Source organism: Bactrocera oleae, chromosome 3 (assembly GCF_042242935.1).
Source record: "Bactrocera oleae isolate idBacOlea1 chromosome 3, idBacOlea1, whole genome shotgun sequence".
NCBI lineage: Eukaryota > Metazoa > Arthropoda > Insecta > Diptera > Tephritidae > Bactrocera > Bactrocera oleae.
This window is the reverse complement of record NC_091537.1, coordinates 80,661,169-80,680,887: the sequence shown is the minus strand read 5'-3', so window position 1 is coordinate 80,680,887 and position 19,719 is coordinate 80,661,169.

Sequence of the window (19,719 nt, the reverse complement as noted above, 5' to 3'; positions counted from 1 at the left end):
ATTTTTTTTTTGTTCTTACACCGACAGGTGGCACTCGATAACACTACCACAACCCCAGCGGGCTTATTGTACTCATGTGGGTTGGCAAAAGCAAAAATGGAACGGTGAGTATTTCGCCTATCAAAGGTTAAAGGAATCTAGTTAACTGTCGCAGCGGTTTATTTCTTATTTCTTACTCATTTGTGTCGCTCATACGCAATGCACAACCCACTGTGGCGGTGAAGCGTACACATTTGAGTGCAAGCAATGGAAAATACGATGAAATGAAGCAAATAAAAAACCGTCCCTCAGCACACGTAGTCATTACATTTGCATGTGTATTCATATTAGATTTTTATTTTTTGTTTTTTTGTTTTTTTGTTTTTTTTTTTTCGCTCAATTTCCTCAAGCAGTTCACACTAAAACGCACATTTGTAGCGCAAACTTCAATCACATCACCAAAAGTCGCCACATTTCAATGCATATTTCAAGCCTTTGTCTTCTTATATAACACATAAATGCTTGACAAAATAATAATAACGCCCACAAAAACGCGTATATGCAAAAACAATCGCTACAAGTTTACATAAGTTGAGGCTAAAGCGCATAAATGTCACGGTGTATTTGTATGAAAACACGCATATGAAATAACTTCATAACAAAATGTCACCGTATTTACTGTGGTGAACTGCTGAATAATGAAAGTTTTTGTGCTTATTAAAAATTAAAGCACCAATAGTTAGCATTTGTGGCAGTTGTTACATGTTGTTGCTGCTCAAAAGTCTCTTGGTTAATTTCAATATAGTGCGTCGAGCGTGAGACAATGGCAACAATGGCAGTAAAATCGTAAAGAAGCTGTTGTGCATGCTCATATATATTATATATTTATGTATGTGATTTTACACATTTTAATTTAGATATGTGGTTATATTTTAAGCCTATATGTATGCTACAGGTTTTGGATTGTGGATGTTTTAGTTTGAAACTTTTCAGCATAGCTTAGTAGGTATGATGAGTTCAAGTTTTTTAAGCATTATTTTGTTTAGTTATAAATGAAATTTAATTTGCTTGAAATTTCGCTTTCTTTGCTTTTTATTGACTTAATTTTCCACCCAGTGCACCTAAATTTATGCTTGGTTTTGCTTTTAGAATGTAAAAAAATATGTAACAGACATTCTGAAGTAAATCGGTTATAAAGATCTATTAGCAGGTAGGCTCCGCTTTATGGGTATTTAGTATACCAGATAGAACACTATTTAAGTTCGATCCAAGATTTGCGCTTGGTATTTGTCTCAATTGTGCTTGGTCCACAAACATTATTAATATATAAGGTATATAATATATCCACAAATTTTCTCCCAAACAACAATAACCTCTAATTACCTCTTTAGGTACCTCCAATATGTCGAACTTTATAACCGAAAAGTGTTTCAGCGGAGAGTTTTTTTTATTACATTAAATATGAGGAAAACCTCAGCCAAAAGTTATCGTATTTTAGTGGCAGTTTATGGTGAACAAGCTTTACCCTAGTTTACACGGTTTAAGAAAGCTAATTTTGGCTTGGAAGACGAAGAATGTCTTGGGCAGCCAAAAAAGCTTAAAGATGAGAAACTTGAAGCATTATCTGAAGAAGATTATTGCCAAATACAAGAAGAGCTCGCACAATCTTTGGGAGTCACTCAAGCAGCCATTTGAAATACAAGTAATTTAAAAGCAGCCGGATAAATTCATAAGCAAGGAAATTGAGTGCCATATGAATTGAAGCCCAAAGATTTTACATGTCAGAAATGCTGCTTGAATGGTACATAAAGAAAGGCGATGAAAATGGAATCCATTACGACAATCCTAAACGCAAAAAATCGTTGTGAAACTGGCCAACCAGCAAAATAAACAGCAATGCTGAATATCCATGACACCAGGGTAATGATCTGAATTTCGTGCGATCAAAAAAAGAAGTTGTGTAACATGAGCTTATAAAACTGGGGAACGCTACCGATAATAACTCATCAAAGTAATGCGAGCGATTGCCGAAAACCCCCCTATTTAGTAATTTCGTAATAATTTTCCAACACGGCAACGCTCGACCTCATGTCGCAATACCGGCTAAAAAGTGTTTGGAAAACAGCGGCTAAGAAGTTTAGCCTCACCCGCCTTATAACCCAGGCCTTGCCCTTTCTGACTTCCGTCCGACCGTACTGAAATCTGGTTCACATAAGAACAGCGTATCAAAAATTGGCTTGACTCATTCTTGGCTGTCAAGCCGGTGCAGTTTTTTTGCGATGGAATTCACAAGTTGCCAAAAATACTTCTGTAATGGACAATACTATGTATTGTACATTATAGACCCAGTATGTTACCTTATATAATACGTAATTCAATAAGTCCGTAGAATAAGTGAGAAAAAATAAAGTGCACAGTAATAGTCGCTGTTCATGCTGGTTCTGTTTTGAAGATAGTTGATGAATATTATTCCGTTCCCACCCCAAAATACAGATGCCAATACCTTAACGGTTGACTGTTGCAACTTTGCTCGCTTTGGATTCGGTTCGTCGACTGCTGTCCACTCAACCGACTTTCTTTTAGATTGCGGTATATAATAGTGCAGCCATGTTTCATCCATTGGCACTTACCGACGATGGAATTCGATTTTCATTGCGGTTTAAACACTTCTTTGATGCATCAATACGTTGTTTTTTTTGGTCGACTGTAAGTCACACAAAAGTTGCTTCATTCAAAATGCAATAACTGACGAATCAATAGTCAGATTGCTGTCAAATTTATACACATAACGTTTGAAGGTTAGTACCAGATAAAAATCATATGGAAAAAAAAATCTAGTAGCGTTATCTATTTGTCATCCTATCGATGGCATATTTAAACTAAAAGACTGTTTGACTTTCTTAAGTTCTTCTTTGTGTTAAGGCCTTGTTGAATCTTAGAAAAGCATTATTTTTTGAGCTCGTATATTTAAAAAGTTTTTTTTTTTAAATGAAAAAGTTCTTGATTTCCAAGATAACTCTTTCCGGTGATTACTACAATCAAACAATACAAGTACAAGGAATTTATGGCAAAGAAAATACTAATAAAACATTAGAAAAGGGTTGACTAAATAATATAATCATATCGCCTATGACGATCAGTTGAGAAAGCTCATAAGTACACTACGGACCTATTTACCACTAATGTAATGTATGTATGCGATTCCTGTGTGCGATTGTTATCGCAAGAGCACATGGGCGATTATTTTTGTAAAAAGAGTAATTTTCCATATTATTTTGCCATTTGGTGTGTAATAAAGGTTCGGCAAATGCACACACACACATACACAAATTGCTATATACAGAAGTGCGTAAACTCATAATATCCACGGGATTTTATGCTCATGCAACCGGCTGCAATTGATGGCAAATAACTGTACGGCCAGTGTTTCCGTGAAACACTGAAATGCACCCTTCCGGTAGATAACCACGTACCGAGTAAATTAAAAACGTGGATAACTTATTTGAGATAAAAGCAGAATGAACGATGCATCGATACCAATTACCACCGGTGACTTTCCTTTTATATTCCCAAATGTCTGAACATTTTTATTATGGTTTAGGCAAGTCATGTGGTCATGTTGACAGTACGCATTAACCCTTTGTGGTTAACACGAAAACCATTAAAGCGAAATACTTATTTGATAACTATTTGCGACCGCCATTATTAGAAAATGCAATACCAATTTATTGCTAATAAGAAAAGAGATTTTGCTACTCGTATTTTTTGGCAAAGCTTTCGCTTGGCGACAAAGCGTACGCACGTGTTCATATGTTATAATGGTGCACTTACATACCATACCTATAAGGGTAATACTTTTCGAGATTTAGTTATTGGTATTACTTAGGCAGATTTTAATATAATATGCTTTTCGCACATATTTTGCAAAGACTTGTCAACCGTGCAACTGATTTTTATGAATGAAAAACTCACCGACGTCTGTTAAATGATAGACTTACCAATATTGTTGGAAGGTCCATACAAATCTTTCGATTTGGCCTTAATCTGTTGCACATTACGATCCACAAAATCTACTTTCTATCCTTTCCAGACATCGTATTCTGCTCTTTGCAACCATTTTTAAATCCCCAAGTTTTGAACACTTCACTCTCTCTAGCTCTGTTATCCTAGGAACTTACTTCTGAGCCTGTATTTTTATTATCCTGGATCTATGGGAAGCGGCAGTGACTGTAGCTCAACTTTTCGCACTTCACAAAATTTTGCCAGTTACGTCTATCTATTGCGAGGTCATACCAGTTATACAACCCTCCTACAGACATGTCACTATGCACTTGGTCTTTCCATTTAATGCGTGGGCATCCTTGCTTCCGTTATCCAGCCATGTGGTTTGAATCTTAGAAGATTTTCGATTAGCATAATTTTCCATGCAAACGAAATGACGTTAACATCGTATTTTTTTTTTATTTTTATGCGCTTCAACCTATCTTCCATATTCCATCGCTCACGTGGACGACTCCAAAGACCTTGAAGAGAACAGTTCTCTCGAATGCTCCAAGTTCTTTCTCATCTCGGTTCATCATCGTCCATGTTTTTGCGCCGCATAATAGGACGGAAATGAGGAGGGACTTATAGAGCGTAATTTTTTTTGTTCGTCGATAGCAGAATCCGCGTCTCAATTGCCTACCAATCCCAAAGTAGCACCAGTTAGCAAGAGTTATTCTGCGCTTGGTCTCCAGGCTTAGATTGCTGGTTCCAAGTTATATAAAGTTTTTCACTTTTTTGAATTCATAGCTGCCTATAGTGACATAGTTCCCAACATACGAGGAATCTTTGTGTGTGGCATCCAGGTACTTTGTTTTGCACAAGATAAAACTCGTTCGCCTCTTTTTCTTTTCTGGAAAAGGCTGCGTTGCTCGCTCTGTTGTTAAGAACTACGATATCAATATCTTACTTTTAAAGTAGACAGTGCCACTGCGGTTCATATTAGCGGCGCTTAGCACTTTTTCAAGCATTATATTGAAAAATATATTGCGAGATAGAATGACCCTGTCTAAAACCTTATCTGATTATTATTTGAACACTGTAGCATAAAATGGCAAAACGAAATGTTTTTATTGCGTGTTTACTAGATAAAAACCTGCTAAGGGAGAAGCCACGCCATTTTTTAAAAACTTTTGAAATCATTTATTATGAATCGAAATGTCAAACTTGAAGTTATCCGATTTTAAGCAACGGCCACACCAATCTCCTAGCGTGCCAAGAAAGATATGTAAGAACTTTCATCAAAATATCTCAACTTACACTCAGGTTATCGCTTACACTGGCAGACGGACTGATAGAAAGTTGTCCGTCTTCAATTCGTCTTGTCATTCTGATCATTTTGATAAACCTATACTTACCTTGATTAATTTTAGATATTAAAAAAACCCATTAGGTAAACTAAACTAATATACTTAATGGTGCTAGTGACAGCCTAAAAAAAGGCGATTTTTGGAAATTAGAAAAACAAATTATATATCATATTGGCTTAAAATGTTAATGGTTTATTTATACATATTTTAAGAATTATTTAAATATATTATTTTTCGAGTTACAAGTGATTTCTGACGGTGCTAAAAAAATGCCCTCCACTGCTACAGTGATTCCGGCTTCTCCGTGCATGAAACCTAAAAACTTCTCACTAGAATATATTATCACTACAATAACCTACGGTCGGAAACAATCAAAACTTGACAAAATGGCGGCGATTTAAAAGTAACTTAAATTTTTCCAATATTTTGGTCGTTTTCGGTCTGGCAAAATTTGATGTTTTAGCAGTTCAAAAAACGGGTAGGTCATTGTATAGAGAAGTAATACAGAATACGCAGGAAAACTTTAATAGTGATCAGATCATTTGTCTCTAAGTAATGACAGCAGTAATTCGAAAAATTCTGTTTCCAAAAAAACGAATTTAGAGATTATTAATTTAGCGGTTACTCTTTACCCAAAAACTATTTGAGATAGCAATGTAAAATTTTAGTGAATATATCTATATATTGTATATTTTTTTTCACACTAGGTTTGCCCCTCATAAAATTTATTATACATATTTAAGACAACAATTTAAGCATAAAAGTGCTGTTTCATTTCCAATTATTAAAATAAGCTTTTTTCTGCTTCATTCAAAACCTTTCAAAGTTGTGTGATACTAACAGCATCGTCTCTCAACAGCCCATATTAAAAGATAACTCAGCCTCCTGTTAATAACATTTCCACGCTTAACATTTCTACCTTATTGCGCAATGTCATAGCTTTTACAGCATAAAGATATGATATGCTTATTTATTTAGAGTTAGTGGCAGGTGATGGTGCCTGAATAAGACCGTTACAAATTACTGTATAAATATACATATAACTGTACTATGCTCATACCATCTCAACTTATTCTTGAAGGCGTTTCAATAAATTCAAATTAACGTGCAAGAATACAATTCCCAATACTCACATACATACATGTGGGAGTATATGTTTCTATGCCTAAGTTCCATATGACTTCAATGAACAAATTGTTTGGCTAAATTAAGAACAAATGTTCGACCAGATGTTGACTGCAAATAATGATAATGGTCAGCTTTGCATATTTTAAGAAACATTAATATACTGCAATTTGAATGAGTAAAAGACGTATTTGTTATGTTGCATTTGCTCATCTACATATACCGTTACAAATGCTTTCATAAACTCAAAATTACTGCATGAGATTAGACAAATTGCAGCCAAGTCTTTAGTTGTTAGTTGCAAAAGGACCATATGATAGCATTTATCCCTGTAATGTATGGCAGACGCACTACAATAAACAATATATTGTACTAGCTAATGGTAGAGTTATAATTGCAGAGATTTACTTTAACAAAATTATTGCTGTGACGAATCTTTTATGTCCAATGCATGAAGCGTGGCTGGAGTGCAAACGCCAAGGCAAACTGTAAGAACTTATGTTGAATGTAAGATGTCAGCTTTAAATGCCGAATAGAAATAATATTTATCTATTTTAAAACAATGTATATTTTTATTGAGTAAAGGAAATAATTACTCTTACTCTTCTGAGTTTAAAACGCTTTTCTTGTACTTATTAGGAAGAAAAATGTCATTCAATGCTATTGGGCCTTCAGACTTGCCTTTCTACATCACTATTATCCATTACATAATATAATATCTAGATTACACTGAAAAAAATATATTTTAGTAACTGTAGTCTGTAGTAGTCCGCTAAAGCTGTTTTAAACATCAGACCTTATCAGAAAAACAAATTCTACAAAATGTTCGTTATAAAACCAAAAAAAAGTAATATTTTTGGAAAGCATTGCTTCAAGTTTTGAAGTAAACTGCAGTTTCCATAAATCCAAAAGTGAGTGACAGGAGGGTATAGATAATATTTTTAAAGAACATTTAATAAAGATTTAAAGTAGACTTCAGTTTCCATAAAGCGAAAAGTATAATTTGAGAAACCGCAGAGTGTTTCCAACAATTATCAGAAGTCATCATCTGCTACAGTTATCATCTTAAACTACGAACATAAGTATTTTCAGTTCGCTAACTTGTCACGAGAATAGAGAGTATGTACTATATAATTGTGCTATTAGGAATAATGACTGATTCACATACAACTTTTGCTTCAGACTTTTGCTTTGACAGAAAACTGCGATGGATGCTTTTTTACATCGCCGAAAAGCAAAGTAAAACGAAGCAAAATATTGGGCAACTCTTAGCCAAGCAGCATTCACCATTTTTATTAGAAACAAACACGGAAAGCCAAGTGTTCATTCTGTAATAGCCTATGCTTTCTTCGTTTCCCTGTTAAAATATATACTGTCAAGCAAAGCGAGGACACTTGTATTTGAATGAGCTATGATGGCCTCATTTTGTACTAAGCGGTTATACCCATGAATGAGCGATTTCAAAGCTGACATTAGGCTACGTCATGATCAAAAGATTGGGCAGAGGATATATTGTAAAACCTTCAAAGACATGATTTACATACGACTCCTACATCACAACCTATGACACAAACCGAGCTGTCAAATTCTCACGGTAATTCTAAATAACCCTTCTAATATGTTCATGATATCACATTTTACTTCGATAAAGATGAAAACGCTAGACTGGCGGCTGAAAGTGGGTATAGTGTACTCTTATATAGTACTGATACTGTAATAGCCAATTATACGCAATTTCAGTTTGATGTCAAAGATGCACCACGCTCTGGAAGGCCAATTGAAAATATCGATAAATGAATGGACATCATTGAGTGCGACATTTATGCAAACAATGTTTCAATTGCCCAGAAGCTAGACAATGCAGAACAACAGTTTTAATCCATTTAAATAACGCTAGATACAAAAAGAAGCTCGATTTGTGGGTGGTACACGAGTTAACGAAAAAAAATCCTCCTGAACCTAATTTCCTTCTGCGAAACGCTGCGGTATCGTAATAAAATCAATCCGTTTCTGAAACGATTGGATACTGGTGCTGAAAAATGGATCACATATGGCAACTTCTAGCAGAAAAGAGGGTGGCCAGTATCGATGGTCAGGAAGGATATGCTATGTGTTTGGTGGGATTGGCAGCCAATCATCTAATATAAGCTGTATCCTTACAGCCAAACTTCTAATTCGGAACTTTACTGTCAACAATTGGACCGTCTAAAAGAAGCAATCGCACAGAAGGGGCCAGCTTTGGCCAATAGGAAAGGAATCATCAGAAGCTCCAAGCGCTTGTTTGGCAATGATGGTAAATAATTTTGCTGGTGAAAAATTTACTTCGAGAGCAGTTTGTGAAAATCGACTCCCCCAATTTTATACTAAACCGACAAGGGTTTCTATGAGAGGGACATTATGAAATTACCTTCAAAATGGCCACAGGTTATCGGAGCAAATAATGCATATTTCAACTAAATCGGATCTTTCTAACTATGCTAAATAAAACTTTTAAGATTGGATTACTTTTAACTAGTCCTATGTATTACTTGACAACTCGTGCCATATCTCTTGGCCAATAGATTAATAGCTCAAAATTTAGTAGAATATTTCGTTTCCATTGACTGTTTCTTTTTGTTTGTAAAAATATGGCCCCAATGATAGTTTTGGCCCAAATTGACAGTTGTTTTGCATGCTCGTACAATGGCAGTTAATGGAACTCGTGTCAGCTCGTGAGATTACATTTAAATTCCTTTATTATTTCAAAACTAGAAAATCGCTATTTTCTCCGTAGGGATAATTCAGACAACCATCATTTCAACAATGTGATGTCAGACATAAGAAACTGTTTATTTGAAAATGATACTCACAAACCTTAGACGGTGCCACCTGTTGCTTGGAGTATTTTAGAGCAAAATATATTTTTCTCAGTTTTTTTTTTGTTTTCATAAAGCTAGCACTCAAATTCAGTTTCTACTCAGTTAATCACTCTCAGTCTACTCTCAAAAGGCTTAATTTGATCATTGCGCTGATATTAAAACTACTTTATTAGAGTGCAACTGTAAAAAAACTACTCAAAAGATATAATTGAATAACCACTTACATCTTTCAAGCGACTCTGTGTAAAGTTAATGTGTATTAACCACACAAATGCCAGTTTCTCTGAACACCTTTTTATGTTTTATACTTTTATATTCTAAAAATTATGATAGTAAATCAGTTTGCCTGTTCTGCATGCGACATATTTTGATAACTCTCGCACTTACCAGCGGAAAAATGGTAAGCATTTTACCACAACACCTGCCGTTCGCGCATTTAACAAACACTAAAATTTATGGAAGCTTTTTCAAGTACCAAACGCTAGTAGCATGCAAATGTGTGTCTGCATGTGCGTTGACTAAGGTAAATTTGAAAAAGTTAATTGATGTTCTGGCACATAAAATGTGTCTAAAAAATTTAGTTCATGCTGCACTCGCGAATAAACAACAACAAGTGTACTTAAAATGGATTTGAGGTGAAAAAGAAAACGAACCCCAGCACCAACGCGAAAACACGCTACAGTTAACAGAAATTGTTAAATTTCGCACAAAAAAAAATTTACAAACTTATATTTTACATAAAGCCAAATATGGCAACGCCAAAAAAAGTCCTGCATAGATAAACGAAAAACCGTAAAAGTCTGACTCGCACCAGAAATATAATACAATATGACTAGGGCAAACGTTGAGATCGATGCTTTAATCATCGCAACAAATTTATTTTGCAAAATCATTAATTATCTTTTTGAAAAAAATATGTAAACATTTATGTTATAAAAGAGTATCGCTACTCTTTTATATTTATAAAGCTATAATATTGCACATTTTAGTGTAGCGTGTCCATATAAAAGCCTCATACCAAGCTAAACTGCGCCACTTGCACTCAAGTGAGAGCACTAATGGCCGCATGTGGTCAATAGGCTAACACTTGGTACTAGTAAAACTTTTTCACTTTTTCTTCTTGTATAAAATACTGCCACTGACAATACATTTTCCAAAATTTATTCACTACAGCAACAATAAATGTAGCATTATACTCTTAATGTCCAATTAACTAAGCTGGTCTTCAATTAATAATAATTACATTTAGTAGGTGTGTCGTGCGTTCGAATACTAACTCAGATCTAGTGGTATTTTTTCTAGTTCCTCAACCTGTAGTACACAACATCCGAAATGCACTTCAAAATATCGTACTATTCATAAAAATTATACAAAAAATTAACCCCTATTATGGATCAAAATTCCCAGTCTCTTCTTTCAAGGATTCACTAAATTACAATGATTCTGCGACTGGTGATGTTAGAGGCTGTTTCTTGATAATTTTGGGTTGCTTAAACCGATAATGATAGTAAAGATTTCCTAACACGTAGGATTTTGGTGCTGTAGTCAAGGGGTGTAGGAGTCAAACCACCACCATTTACTAAAATGACAAAAAAAGCTTTTTTTAATTTTTGAACTCCAATTCGTAATCAAGACACCTTAAATACCCCACAAACCCCTTAGTCCCTTAGTCCCTTTTGAGTAGTGTTATTCTTCATACTAAAATTTCTTTACTAAAATTCATGAAGAAGTTACGATGAAAAATACACCGAATATGTTTTCCTGTTTTACGATTTGACCGAAACTTTAGCCTTAAGAAGTGAACGTCGACACTTAGAATTTCAAGAGTGGCCGGATAAGTACTGGACCCACTATCGCAGCAAAAATTTTATTGTAAAGTAGTATATTCTCCTGGACGTCTACTGCCAAAAACTGCGTAATCGGTCCCGTGGTGACGTTTTGACGTGCATGTAGAAGAGGGCGTGACCGCGGGTTTTCGAAGAATTGGACAAGTGCAGGTTCGTTCAGTAATTCGATTATTATTTTTTGAAAGTGAAATCGCCAAGCGAACTCAAAATACGCTTGGATCGTCTCTATGGTGTCTTTTCAACATGGATATACGGATTTAAATCAGCGAAACCTCGAGACCACTTCATAGGAGTTTCTCCATAGTTTCTTGATCGTTCATAAAACAAAGTTATACTGATATACACCGGAGACAAAGGAGTAATCGAATCAACGGTCTTCATCCGGAGAGCCTGAATGAAGGCGAAGACTGTCTAATCAGCCAGGATAGGATGGCCACCGTTCTCTGGCATTCGCAAGATATGATCTACATCGGCTACATGGGGAGCTGCAAAACGATCCCCTTGCTCTACTATGCCGAATTTTTGAGCCGAATTTGACAAAGAAAAAGTTCTCTCATCATCACCATCGCCAAGGCCAAATTGACAGAATTAGGCTCCATACACTATATTCTCCAGATTCAACTCCGTGCGACTTCATTTCATTCTCGTACTTGAAAAACTAAATACAAATTTGACTCGAATAAGAATTTTAACAGCGATGTGAAATTCCACTTTGCAGACCTTAAAAAAAGTATTAATTCAGACGGGTTAAAGAAGTTGTCACTCCGCTCGATCAAGTGTATCGAGCAAATAGAAGATTTGGTAGATATTTTTCCCAAAATTTTATTATTTCTTTTATGGGCTAAGTACTAATCGGGCTGTCTTCGTATCTCTCCTTGCGTAATTTTTTGAAAGTAGAGGTCGTCATTAGAGGAGCTATGTTTTTATGCAAGGATTTTGGGGTCAAAATTAAAGTTTAAAGAAAGAAAAATGAAATTAGTAGAATCATTACAAACATTTTATTCCACAAAATATTCCTACTCTGCCTGTCAAGCTTATTAATTCAACGTAAGAACGGTAAATAGTGTGTGAGATTTAATTTGATCTCTCTAATCAACTTAGCTAAATTTTAATACAAATTTTAATAAAATCCGCAAACAATACAGATAACATATTATTACATTCAAAGCACTCCGATATAAGCAAACTGAATTCTGAATAAAAATATATTGGTGATAACTTGCCATAAAAAATCTAATATTTATACACAGCTACCAAATAAACATATGCGCACACCTGACGACGTAAGTTGCAATTAATGAACACGATTCGGACCAACATTTTTGTTGTTTTTATTATTTTTGTGCTTAGTGCACACTTGTCACGGTATTTTTGCTAATGAACTGAAGGTAACACTCTCTCACTACCTTACTTGCATGCTCTCACTGGACCATTCATTTATTAGTAACTGTACGTACACATACATAGATGCTGCCTGGCATATCCTTTGTCAATATTCATTAGCCGCACTGTTGTTGTGTTTATGTTGACTTGTGCCATAAAGTTGCTATAATGTCTCATAAAACGTGATGATAATCGTAATTGATACACTGAGCATATAAAAAAGCATGATAATAGTACATAAATATGTTACAAACTAGCGATATACTCATATACTTGGGCAATGTAGCTTTGTTACCCTTCTTCCATTCGACATCATCTACCTATGCGGAAATTGTAATTTAACGCTATTGTTGGCTACATTTCTTGCTTGTACTATGCTCTGGTAGAAGCGTCTAGTTTGCAAGCGTAGTTTTCGTTATGTATATATACATGTATAGATATATGTATATATATATATATATTTTTTTTACCCCAATGGTATGCGCTAATTGAAATTTGTATTGCAACGGTATACGACAGGGTGGCCAGCTGTTTAGAAAATGAGGTAAGATTGAAAGACTAAGTCAAAAATATTTTTAATACACAAGCCTTACCATAAACTGCTTAGCTAGGAGTACTGAGACAGTCAGAAGTGTTGAGTTATATGCGAAATCACTGATTACTATTCAAATTAAAGGTAATATCATCTGATCAAATATGAACCGGACTGGTTCTTTTAAACTGCGCACTAATCGAATCGATAAAATATATATTCCCAGGTCGGTACAATCTCTTTTTACGTTCGTGAAAAGTTTGTTCTACATATGTCAATTAGTGTGTGGATTCAGGATGCGAAAAGTTTGTTTGACGATTTTTATCATAGAAAAATATTGAAAAAGGAGAATTGTAATATTTTGTTTCCACTGGAATCGAGCTTACAAAACCATTGGAAATAGTGCAGAAGTGTTTTAGAGAGTCTACTTTATCAACAACTATTTGAATGGTACAAAGCAGTCAATGAAGATCGTGAAGTCAACGAAAACTTGCCTCCTGCGAGTCGTCCACCCACTTCTGTTTGAGAAACAGTGCTTTAAAATCATCTCTTATGGATCAACTCAACTCATTTTTTTGGTTAATGTTTTGGGTATGAAGCGTTTTAATGCTAGACACGTACCTAAAGAAATTTTGCAAAAACGACTTCGAGTAGAGTTTGGCGCTCCAAAAATGAGCGGAAACCAAAACAAAAACCAAATCTCTGTGGGCACGGAAGGCCATACTCAAGAGCTTATTTTAAAAGGGATTTGTATGAAAATACATAAAAATTTAGCTTTTATTTTGTCAGTTCCAGTCGGATTTGATCAGTGCCACCTTCGAACCACCAAGCGTGCAGTTCTACATCAATTTCCAATTATAGCGAAACTTTTAACTTAACGGTAAAACAGTACCAATATATCTATATATAATATAATAAAATAACTAAAGTCGACTTACGCTATTCAATCATTTTACTAATGACACATTATAACATAATTTTGGAATTAATAGTTGGTTGTTTAAAAAGTGAGATCGAAATACTATCTGACCACAAACGCTCACATTGTGATCATAACTAGGCTTATAACTACGCTCAATGTGATCTCAGAGAAATCATTAGTTAAAAAGCTTCGTCCATCAAGCTGCAATGCCAATTTTTTCGAATTAGTAGCACAGTGATCTATAAACGTATAATATTAGCTTGCCGACCATCATATTCGTATTAGAAGTTAAAAAGAGATCGTCGTACCTATTATATCGCCAAGTATATTACAAATAAAAAGAGATGTTAACTTTGCAGGTCGTTTTTTATTCCGTTAGTTATTTATGTATTATTGCAAAGTTTATATTATATATTATATAATAATTTATAAACTATAAAAACAAACTCGTATACTAAATATTGTTAGACGATCTAAATTCAATTTTCTTCATAAGCTATAAGAATTATAGTTCTATAGACTATGCCAAATATATTACTTAAGGTTATGTCAAAACGGGAACGTTTTCAGTTAATTTTGTACCAGTTAAATAATCAGTATACATAAAAAAAGTGGTCATTAAACTTTTAATAAGAGTCATTCTATATGAAAATCTTTTATGAAAACCAAAAACATATAGTATCGATATCTGCGGTCTGACATATACTGAACTGAATTCTCTGTTTGAAAAAAAGGTAGTAGGAGAACGAAGAAAAGCTTGAAAATCGAAAATAAAATAGTTTCAAAAAGAACTACTACTTTTGATTTAATAAATGAAATGAAAAAATCGTCTCTTTCTTAACAAATGCTTTTATATGTATTTTAATTTTTGTATTCTAAAGAGTTATTTTTCGAAAAATATGATCAGACAAAGTCCACATCCAAAAAAAACCAAGCCAAGAAATTTACAGAAAAAATAATTACTTCTAGAAATATACAAAGTTTTCATAAGTGTTTTGATTTTCATATTCTTAAGAATCATGCCAACAAATATGGACCTCTCCGACAAAGCTCACATCTAAAATCCCAGAAATTTACCAAAAAAAAAGTATTCCTAGAAATATGCAATGTTTCAAAACGAAAAAAAAAATTTAATTAAATCCTAGAAATATGCCACACTTTTAACTTTATTTTTATTGTCATATTCTAAAGAGTTATTTACCAGAAATTATCCTCTCTGACAAAGTTCACATAAAAAAAACGACAAATTCACAGATAATATTTACTCGTTGCAATATACAATGTATTTTATTTTCAAAAATTTTTCTCACAATCACATCAAATTTTTCGTGAAATTAATATTCATATCTGAAATTTTTCATCATTCAACATCTGGCAGTTCTATACTCACTTTCCCTCATACCCACATACTTACATATGAATTTGAAATCAGGATCACTCATACGCCAAGGTGATCAACTACATTTTAGATCACAATGTGTAAATGTCTCACTTCTTGATAACTGATTGAAATTACTTTGCTAGAAAATATCCCCATGGGTCCGAAATATACACAGAAGTTCTCAAAAACAAAATGTACTTTAAAAAATATGCAACGTTTTTGGAAGTATTATTATTTTCAAAAGTTTTTCACAATCATATTCAATTTTTTTTTTTTAATTTATATTTATATCTTAAATATTTCTAAATGTCTGGCAAATCAAGTCCATACTCAGTTCTCGGAAAAAAATGTTTACTCCTAAAAATATGCAACGGTTTTGGAAATATTTTCAAAATTTTTTCACAATCATATAAGTTTTTTTTTTAATTTATATTCATATCTTAAATATTTCCAAATGTCTGGCAACTCAACTCCATACTCACTTTCTCACATACCTGCATACTCACATATCTAAGTTGAAATCTTTATACATATGTTGGAAGCGCACTCATACGCCAAGGTGATCAACTGCCCAGCAAAACGTTAATCAAGTGAATAAATAGTCACAAGCGTGTACCTTTATAGCCTACCATTGTAAATTACTTACAACTGTAGTGTCATCTTTTTTGCTTTTTTGTTTTATTGTTATACCATCATATCTATTGGTGCATGAAATTTACTAAACAGTAATCAAACAATACAAATAGTGGCAGTGCAGCAAATTTTGGAGCATTATATAAATTTCGAAATAAATGCGGCAACGATGCCAACCAACAGATGTTTCATGTTCAATGTAACCGTTGTATGATGCACACACATATACGCATACACGCATATGTACTTAGTACGAGCAGTACAACAAAATTTGAATGCAATCCATTATTGTATTAATTAACAGAAACAGGATCACCAATCAGAACCTTGATTAATGATGTCACTAAGGGTCGTAAATCTCGATTTGAACATGTGTAAATTTGAATGCAAATACTCGTATATGAGATACGCATCGTTAGCTGCATAGGCAATATAACCATTGCATGTAACTACTTCAATATATTCCTACGGTTGCATAGTAGCGCGCGTGTGTTTGTGTGCGTATGCAAATGTGTGTTAGTACAATTATCTACACAAAAACATGTAAGTACTGTTATTTGCATGGGCTGGACGTGCGCTAGCTAATTCGTGTTATTACAAGGGTGAACGTTTATTGTAACCATTTCATAGCCAATTATAAATTATGGTTTTTGGATCCAATATTATTGAAAAAGCCTTAGTTCGTATGGAGTTCAATACTACCATGTGATCAAAATTGACCCGGACTAGCAAAAAAAATACATTTTTAAGTATTTTAATACAAATCTTTATTATTGTCTTCAAAATAGGCTCCTGTACCAATATAAGCATGCCAACGCTTAATCCTACTTTCCAAACACTTGTTATAATTCTCGAGGAAGGATGACCTTCAGTGCCTCCAGCGAATGACTTTTAATGGCTTCAATGCACTCATGGATTTCATTCCACAGATTTCTCTTCTGCCCTTCTCATTTGTGCACGTACTACTTAAGGACTAGCCAGGGTCGACCTTAACAGCCATTTCGGTAAAATGTCACTCTTACCTACTGCGTTGGTATAATGCTGCACTCACTAGCCATTTGTCAAACTAATCCATTTCGGATTGCTAGTATACCATAATCAGAATCTTAATGACCTCGTTTCCTATGATCGTTTGTTCAGGGTTTTCGTCGACGTCTATGCACATTAAGTGTTGATCGCTGGATTAATCCCTCATCACTTTGTTGCCTCCTTATCGTGCGTAAATTCTCCCTCGTTGCAACTCCGTTGGGGATTGTGTTTGCTTATTTAGATGCGGCATCGGTTCGCCTCTTTGCCGGAGGTTCTTTGAGCGCATGAAGCCTTTTGACCCAAGCTCTCTTCTCTTGCAGCTCTTGGACGGGAGCTGCATTTTACTATTCGCAGCTAACCTACTTAGCATAGACCGCACACTATCCACCAGCTGTGACCCCGGTAGTAGTTTGAGCTCAACTGTATTTAATTTTATTTCATTTTATTTTATTTTATTTTATTTTATTGTATTTTATTTTGTTTTATTTTATTTTATTTTATTTTATTTTATTTAATTTTGTTTTATTTCATTTCATTTTATTTTATTTAATTTTATTTTATTTTTTTTTATATTATTGTATTTTATTTTATTTTATTTTATTCCATTTTATTTTATTTTATTTTATTTTATTTTATTTTATTTTATTTTATTTTATTTTATTTTATTTTATTTTATTTTATTTTATTTTATATTATTTTATATTACTTCATTGATTTTATTTTATTTTATATTACTTCATTTTATTTTATTTTATTATATTTATTTATATTTTATTTATATTATTGTATTTTATTTTATTTTATTTCATTTTATTTTATTTTATTTTATTTTATTTTATTTTATTTTATTTTATTTTATTTTATATTACTTCATTGATTTTATATTGGTTTACTTTATTTCATTTTATTTTATTTTATTTAATTTTATTTTATTTTATTTTATTTTGTTTTATTTTATTTTATTTTATTTTATTTTATTTAATTTTGTTTTATTTCATTTCATTTTATTTTATTTAATTTTATTTTATTTTTTTTTATATTATTGTATTTTATTTTATTTTATTTTATTCCATTTTATTTTATTTTATTTTATTTTATTTTATTTTATTTTATTTTATTTTATTTTATTTTATTGTATTTTATTTTGTTTTATTTTATTTTATTTTATTTTGTTTTATTTTATTTTATTTTATTTTATTTTATTTAATTTTGTTTTATTTCATTTCATTTTATTTTATTTAATTTTATTTTATTTTTTTTTATATTATTGTATTTTATTTTATTTTATTTTATTCCATTTTATTTTATTTTATTTTATTTTATTTTATTTTATTTTATTTTATTTTATTTTATTTTATTTTATTTTATTTTATTTTATTTTATTTTATATTATTTTATATTACTTCATTGATTTTATTTTATTTTATATTACTTCATTTTATTTTATTTTATTATATTTATTTATATTTTATTTATATTATTGTATTTTATTTTATTTTATTTTATTTTATTTTATTTTATTTTATTTTATTTTATTTTATTTTATTTTATTTTATTTTATTTTATTTTATATTACTTCATGATTTTATATTGGTTTACTTTATTTCATTCATTTTATTTTATTTAATTTTATTTTATTTTATTTAATATTATTGTATTCTATTTTATTTTATTTTATTTTATTTTATTTCATATTATTTTATTTTATTTTATTTTATTTTATTTTATTTTATATTATTGTATTTTATTTTATATTATTGTATTTTATTTTATTTTATTTCATTTTATTTTATTTTATTTCATTTTATTTTATTTTATTTTATTTTATTTTATTTTATTTTGTTGCAACTTACAATAACGAAAATCCGATCACCCTAGCATAACCTCATACATCTTCATAAAATAACATTTGCTTAAGTACCCGCACACGCATCACGCACCAAATTTATAGAGATGTATAAATATTTCGATTTATATGATTTTGAAATAGAGTTAGGAGCGTGCGCCCAACACAGCTACAAATATCTAAGACACACCCACAGAGAAAATAGTCATTGTAATCATTGACTGCTTTTAAAATTAGCTAAAAGCTTTCGTGGTAATTATGCCAGAGGCTGTAAAATATAAAACTAAGTGAACAAAAATAGATCTAATTGCAAGAAAATATATCTAACTGCAACAAAAAAATATATGCAAATAATATTTTCTTAATTTATTGCATTTAATATTAATATTTTCTCATAAAAAAAATTGCTTACACTTCTTTGAAATGCCACTCGGTCTACGCGCTAATTGTTGTTATTGCACATTTTCTAATAATACCAAACAGAAATGCGCTAGCCCTGCATGTGTTGCAATGCAATTCGCAAATGATATTGTTTTTATGACGCTAATTTTTGCGGTTACTTGCGCTAAACAAAAGTAAGCAGTAAAACCGAAAAACGTTGCAATAATCACAATTAGATTTTCTTTGCTTCCACCATGCATACAGCAACACATACCTATACATACGCATGCATGTATGTGTGTACATTTCTTTTGTTTGCCACACACACTTTTAGTTAATTTTGTGGAAAATTTCATAATGGATATTGAATCTTTTTATACACCAACAGCTGTAGCACTAATTCTAATTGAAATTACACACACACACACACAAAATTACGCTTGCATACAAAC